Source organism: Onychostruthus taczanowskii, unplaced genomic scaffold (assembly GCF_017590055.1).
Source record: "Onychostruthus taczanowskii isolate IOZ18803 unplaced genomic scaffold, ASM1759005v1 scaffold7, whole genome shotgun sequence".
In the NCBI taxonomy this organism is placed as follows: domain Eukaryota; kingdom Metazoa; phylum Chordata; class Aves; order Passeriformes; family Passeridae; genus Onychostruthus; species Onychostruthus taczanowskii.
Genome location: NW_024504786.1, coordinates 11,908,562 through 11,930,224, shown reverse-complemented (window position 1 = coordinate 11,930,224; position 21,663 = coordinate 11,908,562). Strand labels below are relative to the sequence as shown.

The window sequence follows — 21,663 nt, the reverse complement described above, 5'->3', positions numbered from 1 at the left end:
GAGCTCCCACACTCCTACAGGGTGTCAGACGTGGGATTGCAGCATTAGGCACTGCAAGCCCGGTGCCCAGCCTGGCTGCTGCTCCAGGCTCAGCTTTGGGGTCCAGCAGTGCCCCTGGCCCTCCAGCACATGGCCCCTTACAGCGATCCTGCACTGGGCCCTGGCTTGCTGTAGTGGAGCTCTGGCAGAATTCCTGACCCAGGCAGACTCACATGCACAGGTCATTTAAAGAAGCATAAGGATCACTATGGATTTTTTTTTTTTTTCTGGGGGATCTGGCTATGGCAACTGGAATGGAAAAATGGTAGGGAAAATATTTTTCATCAACATTGAGGCTGAAGTGCATATAACTGGACAAATGTGGTTTCCTCTGAACTTGCTGGGAAATTTTTCAGTTAAACACACAATTACCCACACACAAGGCATCAGGCTGACAACAAGAGATTGGCAAACACTTTAATTAATTTGCCTTTGTGTCTAGGGAAGAATTAGTATTGGAGAATTGTTTGTTTCCTTCCTGAAAAAAATAGTATGGATATGGAATAAATTATTGGTAGGAATGAATGGCATCAGGCCATCAGAACTTTGTACTTTTCACCCATAACTTAACATAAGCTGAGGCCTCTCTTCTGCAAACACACAGGTCTAGGTCAGCAAACTTCTGCTGAACCAAGACCATATCCACAGCCCTACAAATATTTTTTACCAACAACAACATTAACTGAGAAATCACAAATATAGGGAAATGTGTCTTTCTTGTATTAAAATTAGTGGGGAGTTTTGGAGAAGTTTTTAATTGTTTTGATAAATTCATACTAACTCACTGAAGCCCAGATTGTGGAATTGTGTTTGCAGCAAACTGTTCTTCAAGAAGCCCTGAGTGATTAACTTGGGAGGCTGGAGGTAAAAACTGCAGATGAGAATTCCATATGTCTGAGACAAAGCACCTGAAAGGAAAACTCACATTTTAATGACAGAGCATGGGATGGCCATTATAGGAATATATTGTATTGATAAAAAGGGAAAACACCTGGTCAACAAAGGTTTTGCAGTATTTTTTCATATTAGTTATTTTAAAGTCGTATTAAGCTGTCAGAAGACTTTGGTTCATTATGAACACTCTGTTTCTTAAAGATGCTCGGTAAGTCTGGATGCACTTAGGATAATTTATTTTCCAATCAACTCTGAGTTGGCCAGACCTACTTCTATTGAAGTCAACTTTTATTTTTCCAAAGAGAATTAAATTAACTTTAATTTTTCTTCAAAAAGAAACTTAGTTAGGTTTCTTAATTGTCAATTTTCTTCAAACAATTACTGCATGACAGAATTTTTAATACATTAACACCCAATAAATTTTGTAATTCCTTATATTAAAGACCACTCTAAAAACAGTTGTCTGGTGCAATTACTCAACAACTCAGAATAAGTAGGATGTTCAAAATTGTGTTTATATTAGTTCTTAACTTTTCTAATAAGGTTTAAAGTTATGTTATCCAAAAATACATTTAAATTGAAAAGGGGACTGTATTTTAAATGTTTCTGTGGCTGGAAGGCTTCATACATTGAAAAAATACTAACTAAAAATACAATGGACCCTTTCCTATTTTTTTTTTTTTTTTTTGTATTTTGCAGGAGTGTTTCATATTAATATTGACACGGCTAAGACACTTCAACAAACCTGACAATGATAACAAGGCCATTTTGCAAGGCTTTTTTGTTGAACAATAAGGCTTTTTTGTTGAACAATAGAAATATGAAGAGAAGCGCAGATTTGGACTATTCAGTTCCTGCCACTCCGAACTCTCTGTCTGTTGCACAAGGTTCTGGCCAGAAAGTTTTAGTGTCTCAAATCTATAGACTGCCCATTTTCAGAAAATTCCAGAATAGAAATTCCAGTGAAAACATGTAGGGGAGCTTTCCACCTTGTGACAAGACTTTTTTACTTATGAAAACCTGGCTCCGTTGAAGAGCTGCTGTCTTCATTATTTAATTTCTTTGTGGAGCTCACAGTCAACATGATCCCGTTGAGTTCTTTATTTAATATGTTTCAGAGCACAGGACACCTGCTGACTTCTTTAATAACAAGTTGTCCTCCGTTGGCTTACATGTGAAAACTGTTCAGCAGAGGCAAGTAAAGAATAACCTTAGACATTAAGGCTGATTCCATTAAAAATAAAATAAAACTGTGTCCCGGCTCCACACCCAAAGTCCCTAAAATAAATTTGCAAGGGCTTTTCACAGCATGGAATTCAGGTGGATTTTTTTTTAATTGAATTCTGTTCTGTGTGAGTGCAGCTCAGTGGAATTCAATTTCCATGTAGGCTCCCAGGAAACAAATACATACTAAGTATTTTTATCACTAATGTCTTGGATTTAGTTTCTTGAGTATTATTTAGATTTGCCTGTGGACAGAGTTGCTAATGTTTACCTTAACACAGGGCTCTGTGATTCCCATTGGAAAAGGGACTCTTTAAAAAAGAATTGGCTAAAGCATGGAAGTTTAACAATGAATAAATTCCAAGGCTTTGTATTGTATTAATAAGGATCAAATTCTACTTCTTTGTACAAATCCTATGAATTCAATGGAAAATCTCCATATTCCCAATTCAACCTACATTTTTTTGTCCCACTTTAAAATATCTTCCCTACTTTGTTGGAAGCCTCTTTCACACCTTGTTGGAATTATGGGGTTATACTGTTACAGATGATTCAGGGAAGCTCTACACTCAGTCCTGCAGTTTGTAAAGGAAGTAACCCCACTAAGATCAATGAGCGCTGCTCTGAGTGGATGGTAAGTAAAACAAAGAAATCAGGCTTTGACCAATTACTTTATCTTAATTTGCCTGATTCTGCACTCATTCACATTTCTCCCGTAATTCTTTCCCTTCTGCTGGAAAACATTATTTCACCACAACCCACAGAACTCAGGTGGTGAATAAAAAGTATTGCACAAATGAGAACTATGCTCAGCCACTGGTAACTCACACTCAGATTCTTTTTCAATAGAATATTTAAAAAATGCTTTTTGTTTTACAACTATAAAGAAAACTGCTGACTGATAAGGCAAACTGTTAAAACAATTAACTGGTTTAGGTTTTCTATGTTAACCCTTTACTTTAATCAAAGAAATACTCTGAACCAGTGGTTCAGCCTTGTTAATTATTTTATATTACAATCAATAAATTAAGCAGCCTTTATCCACCCTTGGTGTTATGTGAAGGATGCTTGTCTGATGAAGGCACATGTGCTTACACCTCATATTCTGTCTGAGGACCTAATCCAATGCATGCCCAAACCCCTATTAGAAAACAGATTCTGCTTGGTTTTAAATCTGCTTCCCTTTTCTTTAAGAGGAAATATCTCAATTTACTATATTGACTACTATATATAGTCTATATTATCATTATGCCCATGCGTCTATATTCTATATTATTTATTACCTATTGCCTGTTTGCATTATATTGCTGAAGAATCTGTAGGTGTTGGATGAATGGAATTATTATTTTGTAATTGAGTATTTTTAATAGGTAAGTTTGTTGATACACGTGTAAGGTTTATTAATGCTTTTGTTAGGTTTGTCATGAAATTAGGATATGGTAGAGATATATGTCTTTTAAAAATCTATCTTGTAACAACTTGTGCACATAACCTCTTTTCAATTTTTGCTTACGAGTAATCATTTTTATATGTGTTTAAATCACATTTCAATTTTCTGTAGACACACTTCTTACTACATAACATATACCAGTGCTAGTTTTGTAAATATGTTTTCCCTATTACTTTGTAGAACTGAGACAAAACAACAGCTTCTCTGCAGGATGATAGCAATGACTACCAAAGGATTCAAATCAGGATGGACACTGGAGAGCACAGACAGCAAATGGCTCTCCAAATGGCAAACCTATCCCAAAGAACTTTAGTAGCACTTCCTCCTTCTGAAATTACAAAACTTATACTTTTCAGTCTCGGTGGGGGTTGAATGTCATGGGAAAGGGGGAAGGACACCAAACCCCACAGAAATCTCCACCACCACCATTTCAGTGTGCGATGCAAGAGCAGATCTACAGGGCCACTGTGCCCTGTACCTGTCTGCAAGTACAATCCACCAGAGAAATGATGGATGAATTTAGGTCTGACAAAAAATAATTGTGACTACACCCTGCCTAGGGACATGTGTGGGATTCAGGCCTGATTTCAGGCCCAGCAAGGAGGTGCAGGCAGTGTGGATGTGCCCACACTGTGGGCAGGGCAGGCTCTTGGTCCTTGCCCTTCTGTGCCACTCCCTCAGGCTGCTGCATCAGGGTGACCTGGGAGGAAGGCTGCACTCTCCAAAGATGTTTTGTCACAGTTCATCTTCCTTTTACTTTCCTTTACTTTCCTTTACTGTAATTCTGTGTGGTGTGGCTGAGCTGGTCACAGACATAAAATGAGACACTTTTTTTTCATTTCAGCTCGTGTCTCTTCTTCCTGTGCTCCATACAAGTATTTTGTAGCACATGAGGAAAAATGTTTATGTACTGTCTAAATCAGTCTAAATAAAATGTTAAAGGTGACAATCTCTTTAAACATTACTGATCATTACTTACACAACTACATGTTAAAATTGTGAAAACAAAAGCTTTGACCTTGTGAGCTATGGAAATATTTAGAATCAAATCTGTTCTGCTTTTTTGGCTAATAGTTGTGATTTGCATAGTAGAACCTTGAATGTAGTCATAAATAGCTACAGAATCCATCTTGGCATAATGCCCAGCAATGTTAGGGTGCCAGACAAAAAATCAGGTCAACCACTTACCAAGTAAGTCACTCAGTCTCAACAAGGTGATGTCTAACAAAGAAGCTACAAGGCTGAAGACAGCTAACATATTCAGCTGCTGTTCAGAAAGACAAGAACTTTTAATTTATCAGGATAATCTACTACTCATAATCAGTACACCAAGTGAACTCCCTCTTGAAAAAAGAGAAAAGCCCATCAATTGTTTTTGCTAATTAAGATGAATATTATTCCTGTGAAATGAACCAAAAAGTTCTGTATAACCAGAATCCCAATAGAGATCTATAATCTCAAAGAATAATTGCAGAGTTTTAATTGAGAAGAAAGTGAGAACTATTTTTTTTGTCTCCTTCAGTTTTTAGCTGCAGCTGTCTTCTGTGTGTGCTAGTGGGTCTTTTATGTTCTCAGTTAATCTGACATGACTTTCCATATATTAAAACTTGTGGAATTAAAAATTTATGAGAAAATGTTTATATATTTGATGAAATGCTACCACAAAATGGCATATTTAGGAATCATTTGAGGTAACAGATCATGTATTAACATATGTAGAAAAAAGTCCATTTTTAGATTAAAATCTAGATGTTATGACTGCTCACAGTAATGTGCATTTAATCTTTATACATTAAGCAGAGGTAGAGTTAGAAATGAGAAGGTAAGAGTATTTTCTTAAAGTGATATTAATTATATATTCAACAATTTATTTTATCCTATGATATTTATCTTGGTTTTGAGATTAGAGAAAGCCTTGCCATGCTGAAAGGAAGTAATGTGACAAAGCTCAGTTTCCCATTTCTTAAACAGAAGATACCCAACTTGAAAATATATTTATATTTGAAATAATATTTACATAAAGGAAATCCATAATCAACAGAGTAACCCTGGACTCCTGAGCAGGGAGAGAAAATTCACTGAGGTACATGTTTATATGTACAAAAGTTAATTCTACCAAAAATAATATATTACTGCCTCTGTTGAAGTAACCCTTAAAGTCCAAACTTTTGTCCTACCTGCTTCACTTACAGTGTAAATCACACCTTTGGCCTCAAAATAAATTAAAAATAATTAAAAATAATTATAATTTCAGTTAACATGCAAATTTAGAGTTAAAAATTACCACAGATCAGGATACTGGGTGAATACATTTATTTTCTTGAAAAAATGAAATGTTGTGTCTCTCTTATTCCCTTCCCCCAAGCCTTCTTCACAAAATCAGCCTCAGGCTAAAATGGTTTGAAGGAGAACTAAAGCTGCTGGTAAACACTTACCTTTGACAATATTTTTGTCTAATGAACATTGCAGAGAAGGGTGTATGCAGTACAAGTGTCTGTCTGTGGCTGCAACCTACGTACAATCCTTGTGCCAAGGGCCCACTGCTAATAGGCAAATATACACAAAAGAGGCAGGCCCTTTGATGCTTTAATCCCAAACATACTTAACTGTCACATAGTTAATCTCTTAGATTAAAAATGACTCTTGAGTTCTTCTTGAACATTTTTATGTTTGTGGATGAAAGAGGTTAAACGTAGTTCTCATGTCTGTTTGGACTGTTCTTTTATTCTTCTTTTTCACGTCCCCCCCCCCACCCCTAATTTAACATGACTTTTCCCTTTCTTTAATCACAGATATGCCCCTGAAGGATCTGCAGGTATGACAGTTCTGAAAAACCCCATTCTCTCCCTCTGAGCAGGCAGGCAAAAGTGCATTACAGACCCTGCCAGAGCACACCTCGTTGCTATTATCAGAGGGGTACAGCTACAGATCAAAACCAAGCATCAAAACAGCTTCACCTGCAGGTTTTACTTTCCTAGAAAAAGGTTTCAAAGAACAACCAACCCTCCACATTGATCAGAAACAATTCTTAAAGGTCATCATAAAACTTGTGTTTTGCTATTGGTTTTCTTGAACACATTTTGATACTGCTGCTCTCAGATATAACAAAAAATCAGTCCCACGTATTTTGAATCGTTTTAAGCTCTGATGCATTAGATTTTGTGAATAATCTACTTTCTTTTACGGGGTTTTGAGTTCTTTTGGGGATAAGATGGAAGATCTTTCAAGTGTAACACTAAGAAGCACTTTTTAAGTCAGAACTTGTGCTCCAGTGAGATATTTTTCAAGTAACATTTCTTTCCACTTTAGCCTCCACAGTAGTTTCACTTCATGATGGTTTTATGCTGATTTCATACTACATTTTTATGTAGTGGGAAAGGATATTTTTTGTAAAGTGAATGCCTAAGACCTGCTGGAAAACATTTCTCCTTAGCAAGGTACTCACAGGATTCACTAGTTTGTTCAGAAGTGTTATTTTAGGATGACCTTTACACGTACAGTATAATGGATTTTTTTTTTTTCATTGTAAAGATGTTATGATCAAGGGGCAAAATAAATACTGCCTTTTTCAGCCATAAAAAAAAAAGGAAAAATGAAACCATCTTTTTAAAACAACATGATAGCATGCAGAAGTGATGTCTGTGTTTGTAAGCTACACATTTTTAAATTCACATATACAGCAAAACTCTAGTGAAACATAAATAAAGATCAATTTTACACAGTTCAAATAGCAACACGCTATGAAAGCCACCCCTTTTGAGCCTAAGGAAGAGAGTTAGTTATATTTAAGGGAATTTATACATTACAAATAGTTGTTCTTAAGAATGAACAGTTGGGCATTCTGTGGTCATCAACACTTCTAACAAGGATGTTAAATCCTCCCATATTTTCTTTTGAGTAATTGGCATAATGTTCTGCAAATCTTTTCTAGGTAGCTTACAGGATCTGAATATTCAAATATTTTCAGCTGTATAAGCCATATAATTATGAAATTGTACAGTACAGTTATTTTTCAAGCAATTTGGCAACCCTTTCTTACAAGAATTTACCTTCTGTTCTGTGTTATCAGAAACAGAAAAAGCTTTTTGCTTACCATTCTGGAAAAGATGGAATTCATCATTCTGCCATAAAGACCCTAGAAAGCAAAGAAAGTGTTATTAGTTATTATATTCTAATCTGCAGGGATCCTAACTGCCAAACAGTGGATCAGCATCAAAACAAAAAATGAAAATACATGTTCAAACCATAGATCAATAGTTTAATGCAGTTCCAAATATGTATTATATGTACTTAGCAGGTACTGGATTAGAAAAAAGCACAAGTTATTGTGCATATCTGTATTTAGAACTGCATGCCAGTTGGAATTTATCTGCATAGTGTTCACAAAATACAGACATAGGATCTTGGCATCCAGCTTGTGACTGAATTTTTAAAAATAAAGCCACGGGCTTGCCTTCACTCTGCCATGGAGTGGGAGCAGAGCATAAAGGGCTGTGATCAGAAAAGACAATTATCAATGACATGTTAAAGGCTTTCTTCCTAAGTCATAGTACTGAAAAAATTCCATTACTATTGAAACAATTAATCAGCCTCTACATTTTGCTTCAGAATAACATTGCTCACCAAGTTCTAAGTTTGCAATGGTCAGAATGGGGTCCTGAGGGAGTACTGAGTACACCCCACACCTCATCAGCATGCTTTAACCGTGGCATGAAAATGAAAGCATGGATACTGGTTAACTCTCTTCACTTCCTTCTTTTCTATGATCCCTTTCAGTCTGTTTTCCACCTGACATATGGCTATTCTGCTTTCTTTAGAAAGAAATGAATCACTGCTACCATTCCCTGTACCAAAGGCTGAACGGAGAGGGAGTGATCAGTTTCACTCAGTACCTACACAGAGCTGCTCTGTGATTTCATGGGCTACATGTACCAATTGTGCACTTTGAGAATAAAAAGTTTTCAGGATAATAGGCTAAATTCTGTGATCATTTCTCACATAGAATACAACTTTACTACTGTTGAAATGGCCAGATCAGGTACAGAATCTGCCTAATATATAGTTTTCTGAGGTAAAAGAGTTGTATGCCAAAGAAGGAAGAACACTTAAAACCCACTTATTATTCTTAATTGTTTTCACTGTTTAAGAAAATTAAATCTTTAAGTAAACATTCAAGGGAGAGAATTAAGAAATTTAATTAAATATTACGTTGAGAAAATGTTACTAGTACCAAGAGATGCAGTCACAAGCCACTTACCAAATAAAAAAAAAAAAAATTGAGGTCCAAGTAGGACTACTATCTTTAAAGAGGAAAAGTAAAAACTCAAATAAATGATAGCTCAATTCTAGGCTTTCACCATGACCACATGTACCACTGGATGAACTAGGGTATTTAAAGGAAAGGGAGACTCCAGGTAGAGAAGAATTTCACAGCACAGTAAAGAAGTTGTTTCTGTTCAAGGAGTTTACCTTGGGCAAAAAGGGAGTTTCCAGGGTGTGCAGTGCTGCAGAAATTCAGACCTAATGTAGGTTGCATGCAGCACAAGAAATAGGGAGCCTGGCTAAAGCTCGTGTAAATTAGAACAATCCCTGAGGGCTGCTCTATTTCACATGAGGATTCACTGGCCTGTAGCAGCCCTGAATCTGAGCATCTACAGAGGTGGCTTAAAGCCACTTTCTTCATGGGCCACACCTCCTTCAAAGTGCCTCAGATGTAGCACGGGATATTTCTTTTGCTTCCTTTATAAAACACAGGAAAACAGGATCCCTCTCAGCCAAACAAACAATATTTCACATAAGCTCAAAATAAATCCTTTGAACATCTGTTTAAGTGGAGCCAAGTTCCCACAAAGCACTGGATTCTGTGTGCTTCCCAGAGATCTCTGCTCCTCAGCCCTCTGAGTTTGCAAACACGCTGTTTGAGTGAGGTATGCATTTATCAACTGCCTGTTTGGGACTCTTACTAAAAAAATCCATTCATTTCAGCAAAGTAATAGTTCCCTTTTCTTCCACGCAGCTTTTGAGTCACCTTGCCACAAAGCTGTGATTTTCTTTTTCCAAAACTATTTGTATACCAATAAAATGTCACTACTTCATAAATGAACAAAAGCTCTCATTGACTTCAAAAGGAATTACATTCACAAAAGATTTGGTCTCTAGTTCTTACCTGCTTAATTATTAAGATTCTAGAATGTGACTTACAGTGTTGTAAGATACAAACTGAAAATTGTGGGCCTGTCCCTACCTATCAGCCAGGTATGCAATCCACCAGGCTGACACATGAGTTGTTCAATACTTTCACACGAGTGTCCTCCCGAAGGCATTGCAGCAATGCTTGTGCTTAGAGTTAAGTATATGCTTTAATGTTCCACTAAATCATAGTTTAAGCACTTAGATGGTTCCAGATGAGCAGAGCAGATGAAAGTAAGTAAGTTTAGTGTGATGGCTAATGTATGAACATTTTGGACACAAATACTTTTGCTTAACAGGTTATTTGCTGCTATATAGAATACAGAATTATTAGTTTGGAAGAAGTGAGTCAAGGCTTCTCCTGGATTTTGTTTTCACTGGCTGAAATAAGTAACTGTCTGGGTAAGTGTATGATCACTCAGCTCTCAAATTTAAATAAATGCTAACAAGTTTTTGATCTCCTTTCTGAAAAAATCAGATTTGTCTATTTCAGTTATAATTATTATCAGTGCCTCTGGCACAAGCATTACAAATGTCAAAAAGAAAAAAAAAAAAATCAGCCCTGTAGTTCCTGTTTGCTCAGTGCTGCTTCTGGAGCATTAAACAAAACTGCCCATTTCTGATCATGGGCTCCTGAAGAGGGCAGCACGTTCTAGATATTATTGAACTGTAAGCTCTGAGGTGCCAGCCTGGGCCTTACTGTACTGCACGCAGAGGAAGGGTGAATAAAACTTCCTGGATATTCTGTGTACATGCTTCCCATAATACAATAAGTCAGTAAAAGTCCTAGGCTTTTGACCAAGGTCAAAACTGTATTTGATTATTAAAGAGAACATTCAAATTAGGTACCTGAAGCAAAATATTTAAAAAGAGAGCAACAAAACACCAGCAAGGAGAACTTCCACAAGGAGTATGTTTTATCTTTAACACTGTAGATAACTTTTCCTATTGGCAGTGCATTGACTATCAAAACTACTAAAGGGGTTAGATTTAATTATCTCACTTCTTTGCACATTTCATCTCAATTGCTATGGCAACATTCGGTTGCCTCAGCAGCAATGTACACTTTAATCAGATATTTCCTCACTCATTTCTCTGTGCACCACAGCAATGTAGTCAAATTTACAGCCAAACCCTGATGCATCTGATAACACCTCTTAGGAATTAATGGTTAGGTTTCCTCTGCCCCTCACCCATAGCCACAAATATTTCTAGAGAGTTTTGCACTCCGATGACAAAAGCTTTAGGAGTTGAAAAGTGTGTGTGCTTCCCTACCACTGTTTATTCCCCACTTCACTTGATATTATGTTGTCTTCTGCCACCATTCCCTTTTCCCAAGGCTTCTTCCCATCAAGCAAAGGACAGGTCTTCTGGTCCCTGCAGGAACTCTTTCAGGGCTGACAAAAGGAAACATAATAATTGGGCAGACAATATGGTTCCTCCCATATTCCACCCTGCCCTGAAAAGCTTTTTGTTGGATTACTCAGCCCTGATTAAATGCTTCGTCAGAGTATATCATCGTTCTTTAAAGTTCTTGGCCCAGAAACCAGGAACATGGGCTGAAATAAAAGTAATTAGAAGTGATGAGCAGATAGTAGGGACTCCTTATTGAAATGCAGACAGTAAAAAGAGTCAGGAAGCTAAAAGTACATGGGGATTACTAAATTCAGGTTATGGGAAATCTTGATATTTCTGACATAGCATATTGTCTGGTTTGCTAACATGTCACCATTAAAGTAAAGGGCAAACAGAGATAAGTTCCTAATGCTGCCTAAGTGTCTATGGTGAAAAACATAGAAATGCATTAGAAGGATTGAATTTGTTTGGATTATAGTCAAACATTTAGGAAAGAGAGATAGGCATAAAGCATTAAAACATAATTCCACATATTCCGAAGATTGTCTTTAGATAGTCAATTTTGCTTTTCTGCATTAAAGAAAACATTCTCTAGTGCTTCTTGTTCCAAATATATTTTTCATCGCTGTTCATCTATTTGCATGTAATCAACTACCACAGCTCACTTTTTAATAAGGTCTCAGATTATGCTGTCCTAAAGGTTTTGGAAACCCTGGGTAAGTACAGGGTTGTCTTGGACAGTTTTGTTGCAGAGAGGTATAATGGAGTCAGAGTCAGAACCATTCCACATCTTGTCAATGATAACAAAGTCTGATCAACCTCTCTGACCATGCAACATGAAGTCACCTTCTACACTTTATCTCCATGTGAGCCATAGCAGATTTTCTAGAGGCTTCATAACTCAAGATACCAAAAAATATAAAGTGTTCATTTATTAGGAAATACTGGAAAAACTGTGCACATTGTGCTTTCCATACACGGCAAAGATCTGCTCATAAATTAGAAGGAAGCTCACGTTATATGGGATGTTCCTTATGGATCTGGGGAGACTTTCCCAGCTCAGGTACTAAAGCCTAACATTTGTGGGTCTAAGTCATATGACAGCACTGTCTCACAATCAACCAGTGAAGTCGTTATTTTTTCAGTATTCTGATGAAAAAGCTAGAAGTTACAGAATCTACAGTGCTTTTTCACAGCAGTACTTCTAGAGATGTACATAGATAGTCTTTGAAATTAATACGTCTAACCTTATAAATAAAAACTATTTCAGTTTACAGGACTGCTCTCGGTAGTTTAAAATAAGTATTTCCTTGCAACTTTGTATATCTAATATGAGCTTTACATATAACTATACATAATATATAACAAACAACACTGTACCACAGGGGATGCAAAGATCTTTTAAAGTTCAGTTTCTAAAATTGTATTGAAAATAAACATTTTTAAAAAGTCCAAAACTTTAAATCTAAAAATTTTGATATATGTGAATAAGTAAAGAGTACAAAATGTTTGTATTATAATTTCTTCCACTTGAGTGTTGATTCATGTAACTTTGGAAGCGCTATGCTGATTTCCACCAGTTGAGAATCTGTTACAGAGTCTTTATAATAACAGTATTTTTTTTTTTTTTGGCTGAAATTACCTATGTCATACAATTGGAAATTTAGGCCAAACAAAAAAATTCCTTGTTAAAATACTTTATAAACAGGAAAATTTGTAAAATATTGTTGTTGTTTAGAAATGGTGCTTTCCAATTTGGTGCTCCCACCAAACCCACCTGAGCCTTCCCCTCCCCTCTCCAAATGGAGGCAGAAAAGGCAAAGATCATGTGTTAAGAACAATTTACTGAAAATGGAAATGAGATAAGAAAATTAACAGTAGCAGTAATATTAACAACAAAAGTGTACAAAAAAGAGAGTGATTCACATGCAAATATGCTCACTGAGGAGTTTGTGACCTGATCTGCAGCCACACCACCCTGCAAGCCCTTCCCTTCCTCCTGGAAAAGATTCCTTTCCCCAGAGCTCTGGCAATGATGTGGGGTGGTATGGAATAACCTCCTTGTCCTGGCCATGCCCTTCCTGGCTACTGCAAAAACTTAACCCTGTTCTATCTGGAACTAGGACAAGGATATTGCAAAAACCCTCACAGAACAGTGTCATGTCATTCAAAGACATTTTTTATACCTTGTGTGATTTTGCTGTAAATGTGTAAGAATTCCAGTTTTGGAACCTATTTCCCTATCATTTTGACTGTTTTCTAGGATTGTATTTAAGATGTACCCGACAATATTAGGAAAAAGTTACCTGTACAAAAAGCAGACTTGGTAAAGTACTTTAAACTTTATTAAGCCCTTTACCTGTTATGTTTATTGAAATAAACAAAAGTAAAACATTTTCAAATCAGTTTTGGGTGAGGGTGAGATTTCCACAGGGTACAGTGGAGTTCAATACAATGTAATCTCTAAACTAAGGCACATCACACAGTTCTGTAGGGGATACACAGTTCCCACTAGGTTTCTTATCAGCAGTTTACAAATTTTTGCTATGGGTTGCCTCTACTTTACAGTAATAGTTTTTTTCCTTCCCCTCTTTGATTCCTTCTCTAAGAAGATTTTTCTTCAGTCTGTTTTAACCTAACCTCACCCCTTCCCTCATTCTGAGTATAATAAACTACATTCTTCATAACTTAAAAACTCTTCTGTTTCCCTCCAGCACAAGCACAGCTCCTGGCATCCTCCCACTGCCCAGCAGTTGTCTCTCTCACTTCTCCAAGAGCTGCTGTGATCCAGGTATTCATCACAGAGTATCCTCCTGGTCAACCAAATCAAACATTTTCTTAGGAGAAGTGCCTGTTTTTCTTGACCCTGGTTCTTTGCAAATTTGTCTTCAAGAAGTGGACATGGAGTGTGGCACATGTAGCTGCTGCAGGTCCATTTCTCAAACAGGTGTCAAAGAAGGGAGGGATTTGTGTGACAGAGAGACAGGGTAGGATGACAGGAAAATTCAAAATCTGAGTAAAACTCTGAAGACTTTTATTTTTTTAATTCTCACTTCCAGGTGCTCAACAAATTCTCCTTCCTCTCCTTCGGGTAAAGACTCCTTGCTTGGTATATTGCTTGCAGCATTTTCTGCTCACTTCTCTAGTTACTTAACTTCAACTCTACTTGAGTTTAAACACCCTTTCTGTAAAGCCTAATCAATGTTTATGCAAGTGACCATATTATTTTTTTAAAGGTTAACAAAGCTAGAGAGTGGAACTACTACAGGGGTGCCCAGTTTTTGTGTATGTTATGCACACACAAAATATGTACATGTATACACGGAATTTATGTATGTTCTTACTGTAGCACTAATACTCCCTAAAGGTATTATTATAAGACAAATTAAAATTAAACAAGAGGTAAAAGTGCACATGAACTGAAAACTGTTAAAAAATGCCTTCAGGCAAGACAGAAGTGAACAGCAGAGATTTATCCAGCTGTGGGTGTCTTGGAGTTCCTCTGGGCCAACTGACTGTGCTCCCATTTCTGCTGCAGGAAATGCAATTATAAAAAAAAAAAACAAAAACAAACCAAAACATATAGGTGTTGTAAATTTCAAGCAAAATGACATTAATATTTTTTCTGCCTCTAAGATAAAAATTAAGAGAATTTCTGTAAAAGTCATTAAGGTACAGGACTGAATGCAGAGGGATGGAGGGAATACACAACAGAAGAGCCCAGAAAGAGAGATATCTACCCAAGTCAGAAATGTGATAGCAGGTAGGTTTGCTGACAGGCACATCTCATAAAATCTGCAGTCAGTGGAGTAAGTGAGATCAGCTTTGAGAACATTTGTAAAAAAATCTGTCCTGATAGAGTAGTTCTAAAGCTAAGTGCAAGAGAGGGGTTTTTTTTTGGACTGGCAGGTGCAATGAGACCCTATAAAGGATACCTGAGATGTGCAGAACTGACATGGCCAAAGTTCTGCATACTGAGATCAAAAACAGAATCATAAACAACTATAGTGGTAGTAGCGTGTGTTAAATGTATACTAAATTTGGATTTGAAAAACACATTTTATCCAGGTGCAAATGGGTGCACTCATTAGAGGTGAAGGTGATCGAACTAATTCTTTATCTTTGTAAGTAAAATTGTTAGGTTTACTACTTCCCTTCATTCAAACCTTAAAACAATGTATCTCACAGTGAAATAATTTGCTGTGCAAATTATTATATGATATGCACTGAGAAAGAGAAACTAAATGGCTCGATATCACAGTCACATAATGAAATAAGGAACTGTACTCCAGCCAGTTAATTCAGTTGTTTTCATGACAGTGTTATCCAACAGTTATCACGACGACAATGCATCTTTGTTGACTCAGAAGTGCTCAAAAATGAAAGAGCATTTGGACATGGAGACAAGGATATTAAGCCATGGTAGGAAGGAAGATTAGGAATGCAATTCTGTCTCGTTTTTACAATACTGTAATCCCAATGGTACCACTGGAAATGCTCCAGTTTCCACCGGGACAGAAGAAAGCATGTCTTCCTCTGATTCTTTGTACTTGGAAACTATATCTTAATAACAGCTATATTTATAGTCCAGCTGCTATATAATGAAAGGAAATATGTGAAAATGAAAAAAAAAGTATTAACGCATGCATCAGAATAACACAACAAATAGGATGTGGCTTTCTCCTGGTGAAAATATGAATTAATCTTTTCTGCTTTGAGCATTTTGACTCCAAGTGCAGTCTTATAATCTAATTGGTATTATAGAATCATATAATGTTTATACTGGAAAAGACCCTCAAGTCCATTGAGTAAAACCATTCACCTCATGCTGCCAAGTCCACCACTAAACCATGTTCATGAGTACCACATCTACATGCTTTTTTAACTACCTCCAGGGATGGTGACTCAGCCACTTCCCTGGGAAGCCTGCTCCAGTGCCTGACCACCCTTTCAGTGAAGAAATATATCCACTCTAAACCTCCCCTGGTGCAATTTGAGGCCATTTCCCCTTGTTCTATTTCTTGGTACTTGTCAGAAGACACTGACCCACACACATCTACAACCACCTTTCAGGCAGCTGTAGCATGGTCAGGTCACCCCCGAGACTCCTTTTCTCCAGGCTAAACACCCCCATCTCCCTCAGCCACTTCTCATAAGATTTCTCTTCCAGCTCCATTGCCCTTCTGTGGACTAGCTGCAGCCCTTCAATGTCTTTCCTGAACTGAGGGCCCCAGAACTGGACCCAGCACTTGAGGTGTGGCCCCACCACTGCTGAGCACAGGGGGACAATCCCTGTCCTGCTCCCGCTGGCCCCACCATTGCTGGTACAGGCCAGGAGGCCACTGGCCTTCTTGGCCACCTGGGCACAGCTGGTTCACGTTTGTGTTCAGCTGCTGCCAGCCAGCATCCCCGGGTCCCTCCCCACTGGGCAGCTTTCCAGACACCCTATCCCAAGACTGTTGTGCTGCATGGGGTTTTGTGACCCACATGCAGGACCAGCACTGATCCTTGTTGAACCTCACACTGGTGGCCTCAGTTCATCAATCCAGCCCATCCAGATCCCTCTGCAGAGCCTTCCTGCCCTCCAGCAGATTGACACCCACACAGTTTGGTGGTGTCTGCAAACTGCCTGAGAGTGCCCTCAATCCTCTAGTTCAGATCATCAGTAAAAATAATAAACAGAACTGTCCCCAACACTGAGCCTTGGGGAATACCACTACTGACCAGCCACCAAAAAACACCAAAGGGTGTAGCTCTGTTCACCACCACTCTCTAGGCCCAGCCATCCAACCAGTTTGTAATCCAGGAGAGAGTGCACTCATTAACACTATGGGAAGACAGTCTATTCAGGAAAACATTGTGGGAAACTGTCAAAGGATTTACTAAAATCTAGGCAGAAAACATTCACGGCCTTTCTCTCATCTACTGTGCAGGTTCCCCTGTCACAGAAGGAGATCAGGTTGGTCCAGCAGGACCTGCCTTTTATAAATCCATGTTGGCTGGGCCTGATCCCCTGATTGTCCTGCACCTGCTGCATGATGGCACTAAACATGATCTGCTCCATGACCTTCCCCACCATGGAGGTCAGACTGACGGACCTGTAGTTCCCTGGATTCTCCTTTCCAGCCATTTGTGTCATATTTGCTAAGTTCTTGTCAGTTGGGACCTCTTGGGTTAGCCAGACCGGTGGCTGGACACAAAGTGGCTTGGTCAGCACTTTCGCAACTTCATGACTATTAAATGCAAGTAGCTGAGATTCATATAGTTTTTTTTCTATATGAAACTAAACAATTTGTATATATGAAACTATTTTTCCTTCAGACTAGAGCTCTGTGAAACAAATCTAACCTTAAATTAAACAATAGCCTCAAAGACTTCCGCCTTTATAGGGCACTTCCATGCTTAAAAGCACCAATGTAAAATGTACTAGTTTTGCTCAACAGATCTGCTCTTTGGACTAAATCCAGATTTCTAGTTATTGGGACAGACTTTTACTTCTGTATCAGGCCCCTTGTGTACATCCACATTCATGTATGATTACTTTAGTGGAAAAAGTGGTTTTATTCCCATTTATGATGGAGTGAACTGAATTATCTTTTGCCATTACTTACTGCATCAACAATGAAATTTATGCAATCGCAGTGCATTTAAATTTTGTACTATAATAAAACCACATTATCCCAATGAAGGGTAGCAGAAAAACTGCTAATGTTTAACTGGGAGGATCGTTAGTAATAACAAGATGCATGAGAGAAGGAACCCTGCCTGGTCTTTTGCAGACCATTTGAGTTTTCCAAGTTTTGTAGTTAAAAGCTGTAAAATATATTTTTATTAGTGAACTGAGAAAATTAGATAAATCTTATGAGACTTTATGCAAGTGGAAATCTACTCTGCCATTCTAACAAAGTAATTTTTCATGATGCAACTGCGCTGAAATAGTTCCTTTTGTGAAACAATTCAATTGTTAAAGTATTTTTGAGTATGAGTAAAAAGCATTCAGTTAAACTCACTTGTACCCTTTCTATAGTGTTGCTTTCTTTTGCTAAATTTGGCATATACTGCATGTTGGTATTTTATTTATTACATGCAATATTTAAAAAAAACGGGTGTAAAAACTAAGGTTCATGTTCATGTGTATATTATGGGTGAGACAGCCAAAGGTCCATGGAGAAACTAGACCTCTGGCATTTATTGAAATTCCATGGAAGGCAGGCTTCCCAGACTATGTAGAGAACAGAATTTCTCAGCATTTATTCAGGTATGCATAAAACTTAAAGTAAAACTTCTACGTGATCAAGTACTGTGCACATAGGATTGAGTTTTACAATTTCCTGAATGGCTTTTATGAGGAGGGCGGGTGCCTCTGTCTTTCTCCTCCCTTTGATGTTCATGTCCTGCTTTCCATTTTCCACTCTCTGCTTCTTAAAGCCTCCCCAGCAACCTGCTGGACTTCGCAGGAACTGGGGTCAGGGTGGTGATCGGTGGCTCGGGCTGTTGAGCATTCAGCCATTGATCCCACTGAACAGATTCACAGATCTCAGCCACGCCACCACCAGCAGCTGCTGTGACTTTGCCTGCCAACTTTCTGTCACCTCGAGGATTCAATGAGGTTCAGAGGCAGTGTGAGAAGGTTATATAATTCTGTCAAGAGATCATGTCTTTGATTTTTTTCATCTCTTAGACCTACATGTCTACCCTTTGGGGGTCTATCACAGGCTGAGAAGTTCCAATATATTACATACCATAACACAGCAGTATAAAGAGTGCTATATAAAATATATAAATGCCCTTCCTTTGAAGAGAATAGCAGGAGCTTTTGCTCCTTTCTTTCATTAAAAGAACATTACCTAATGCTGAAGAGAAACCACAGCTGTATTCATATATGTATGCACATGCTTTGCCGGTAATTTGAAACACATTGTCAGATATTATCATATCTAGTGTTCCCTCTCTCACTTATATTTAAATATTCTATGCCTAATGCGTAAGAGTAAAAAGTTACTTTAATCGCTTGGATAAAATATTCACCATTTAGACTTTACCATGAAAACAAAATATATCTCACCAAGCCATTAAAAAGACACTGGGAACTCAAATGCTGCCTTCTCATCTAAAAACTCATCATGCAGTGTAGCTGACCTGCTTTTGCTCCATTTTTTCCTGTTTACTTAGCACAGGTAGTTTGTGCTCTTGCTCACATACACTGAAGCACAAAGCTGCCACACTTCTGGATGTTTCCACTTCCAACCTTGCACCCTGCCCTCCACTGGAAGACTGCAATCCCATCTCCAGGACCGAAGAGCAGGGCAAAGGCTTTTCACTGGCAGTTTAAACCAGCAGGCGGTGTGGATGTGGGTGGCTCAAGCACAGACACATGCTCCTCTCTCTCGTCCCTGTAGGCTGACAGGAATTTCCAGCAGAACTGTAAGATGGACAGCTGCGAGCATGAATATCTGAAATCATGGCAAGGACATCTGGCAGAGCTTGTCTGTCACAGCCCATGGCTGAAAGGCTGGTTGGCAGGGTGGGCTCTGCAGGCAGGGCTCTGCTGGAGAGAGGTGCTGGAAAGCTCAGCCCTACAAATCCTGCCCAAACAACTGGCAGCAAAGAATGAAAATAACCACAGTGCACAGAGCAATGCTGTAGCAAAGTCAGATTTCCAAGTTTAAAACAATGCTGAAATGATTCTCAGGAGTCAGACTGGCTGAATGCACTGGGCTGAGTTCCTGTAAGAGGAAGGGATGTGAGAGGGGAATATGAAAGTATTCATGATTAATAATGATGGCTATGATGGTAACATTATCTGGTCTTCTGAATGATGCTTCCAAACATTCACAGAGGAAAAAAAAAAGAAATTCTAGATATTTTCTAGGAATTAGAAAAAACCCCTTCCATATTAAAAAAAAAAAAAAAATCTTTAATTGGTCATTTTGAAAAGAATTCAAATCGACAGCATCCCTTTTAATGATTTAAAACATCTTCAAAGCTTCATGAACTCTCCCTGTTAAATAGGCTACTACTTTAACACATTCAAAGAGGTCTATGCAGCTTGAAAATGGACTCAAAATCCAGGAAAAGAGGCCATATTCTGTTATACAAATGCAGTTCCAGGGCTTTAATGAATCCAGACAATTTACCAATAAACATAGTACATAAATTAAGTTGATTTACTATGCAATCTGCAATTTAAAAGCTTCGTATTCTACCATCTTGCCATTTTTATAGTTTATCATAATAAAAAATGAAAAGAAAGTGATATCAGTTACAGGATTCCATATTAGCTTTTCACATAAACCAGGTGCAAGCAATTAAGAATATGCTTCCTGTATTTTTAAAAAGCTTTTTGTCTATTTTCTTTTATCCATTCAGTTAAAAAGAAAAGAAATATCCACAGCTACTCTGCACAGTTTGGGATTTTTGCTGCCTGTCCTGGCTATCTGGATGCATCAGCTCTCTTCCTGAGTACTTGGTGTCTTGTAAGGCCCATTTGAGTTCACATTAAAAGAGATAAAATTTTCATAACAAGTTATGGGAGTGATACTTCTAACAAAACTAATTTTAATTGAAATTAACTCAAATACAAACACATCTTTCCATGCTAGGTTTGGTATACCAATTTCAAACTCATTTCGTAGCAAAATTCATCACTTGGACCAAAACTACGGTGACATTGTCACTTTAAATCACAACTCTGTATTTCAGCAATTGGCATCTCATGAAGTGGTTGTGCCACTTACAAAATATTCAAGGGCAATACTAAACAACATCCACAACCTTCCCAATGTTATTTAAAGAAAAATTAGGTTTTCTATAACTCTAATTTCTTTGCCTCTTCAAATACTGTTAATATTCTTTTTCACGCATCCTAGTTTCTCCTCTTTTGATTTTAATTTTTTTTCTTTCTAAATTAATTCTTTGTTTGAATTGCTACTTTTGAGAGAAAAAAAAGAGTTGTACAAAAACAGCTGGATATTTGCCAGTTTGCTTTGGGTCTTTTCATGTTCCTTCTCAGAGGCCAGATCTGACAAGGTGCTGAGCATCAGGCAACTCACTAGAAGTTGAGGGTGCTGGGAATATCTCAGAAGAGCCTAGCATATTGCAGGATCATGCCTTGCACAGCAAGTTCTCCAAGTGATGACTATTTATCTTTCACTGAATAGACTTAGCATAAATTTTAACAACTCTGATATGACTGGGGTTTTTATAATGGGCAAAGAGGAGGCATTTTTCATGACCATATCACTCAGCACTTTGAGAATGAAGTGTACAGCAATGCCACCCAAAATGTCTGGCAAGGAACCAGATGTCATAGTAACAAACACACAAATACTGGAATACATTAGAGGCAGTTGCAAGGTGTATAAGTCTTCAATGCTGAGAAGGCAACCAGATCACTTTAAGTCCTGCCTTAATCAAATAACAGCACAAAACAAACTTACACACACTAACCAAGCAACCACAAGGATGACCCTCAAAGTACTGGACACTTTGTACTATTCAGCTGGGTTGTA

The 21,663-nt window shown here is 37.9% G+C and overlaps 1 protein-coding gene across 1 annotated transcript in view; it reads right to left on the bottom strand.

The window, feature by feature from the left end:
• Window positions 1–21,663, bottom strand: part of ADGRL2 (adhesion G protein-coupled receptor L2) — a 321,354-nt gene that overhangs the window by 166,254 nt on the left and 133,437 nt on the right. The window contains exon 3 of the mRNA XM_041421361.1: window positions 7,701–7,742. The gene's annotated coding sequence lies outside the window, so the exon portion shown is untranslated. The remainder of the gene's footprint in view (window positions 1–7,700; window positions 7,743–21,663) is intronic.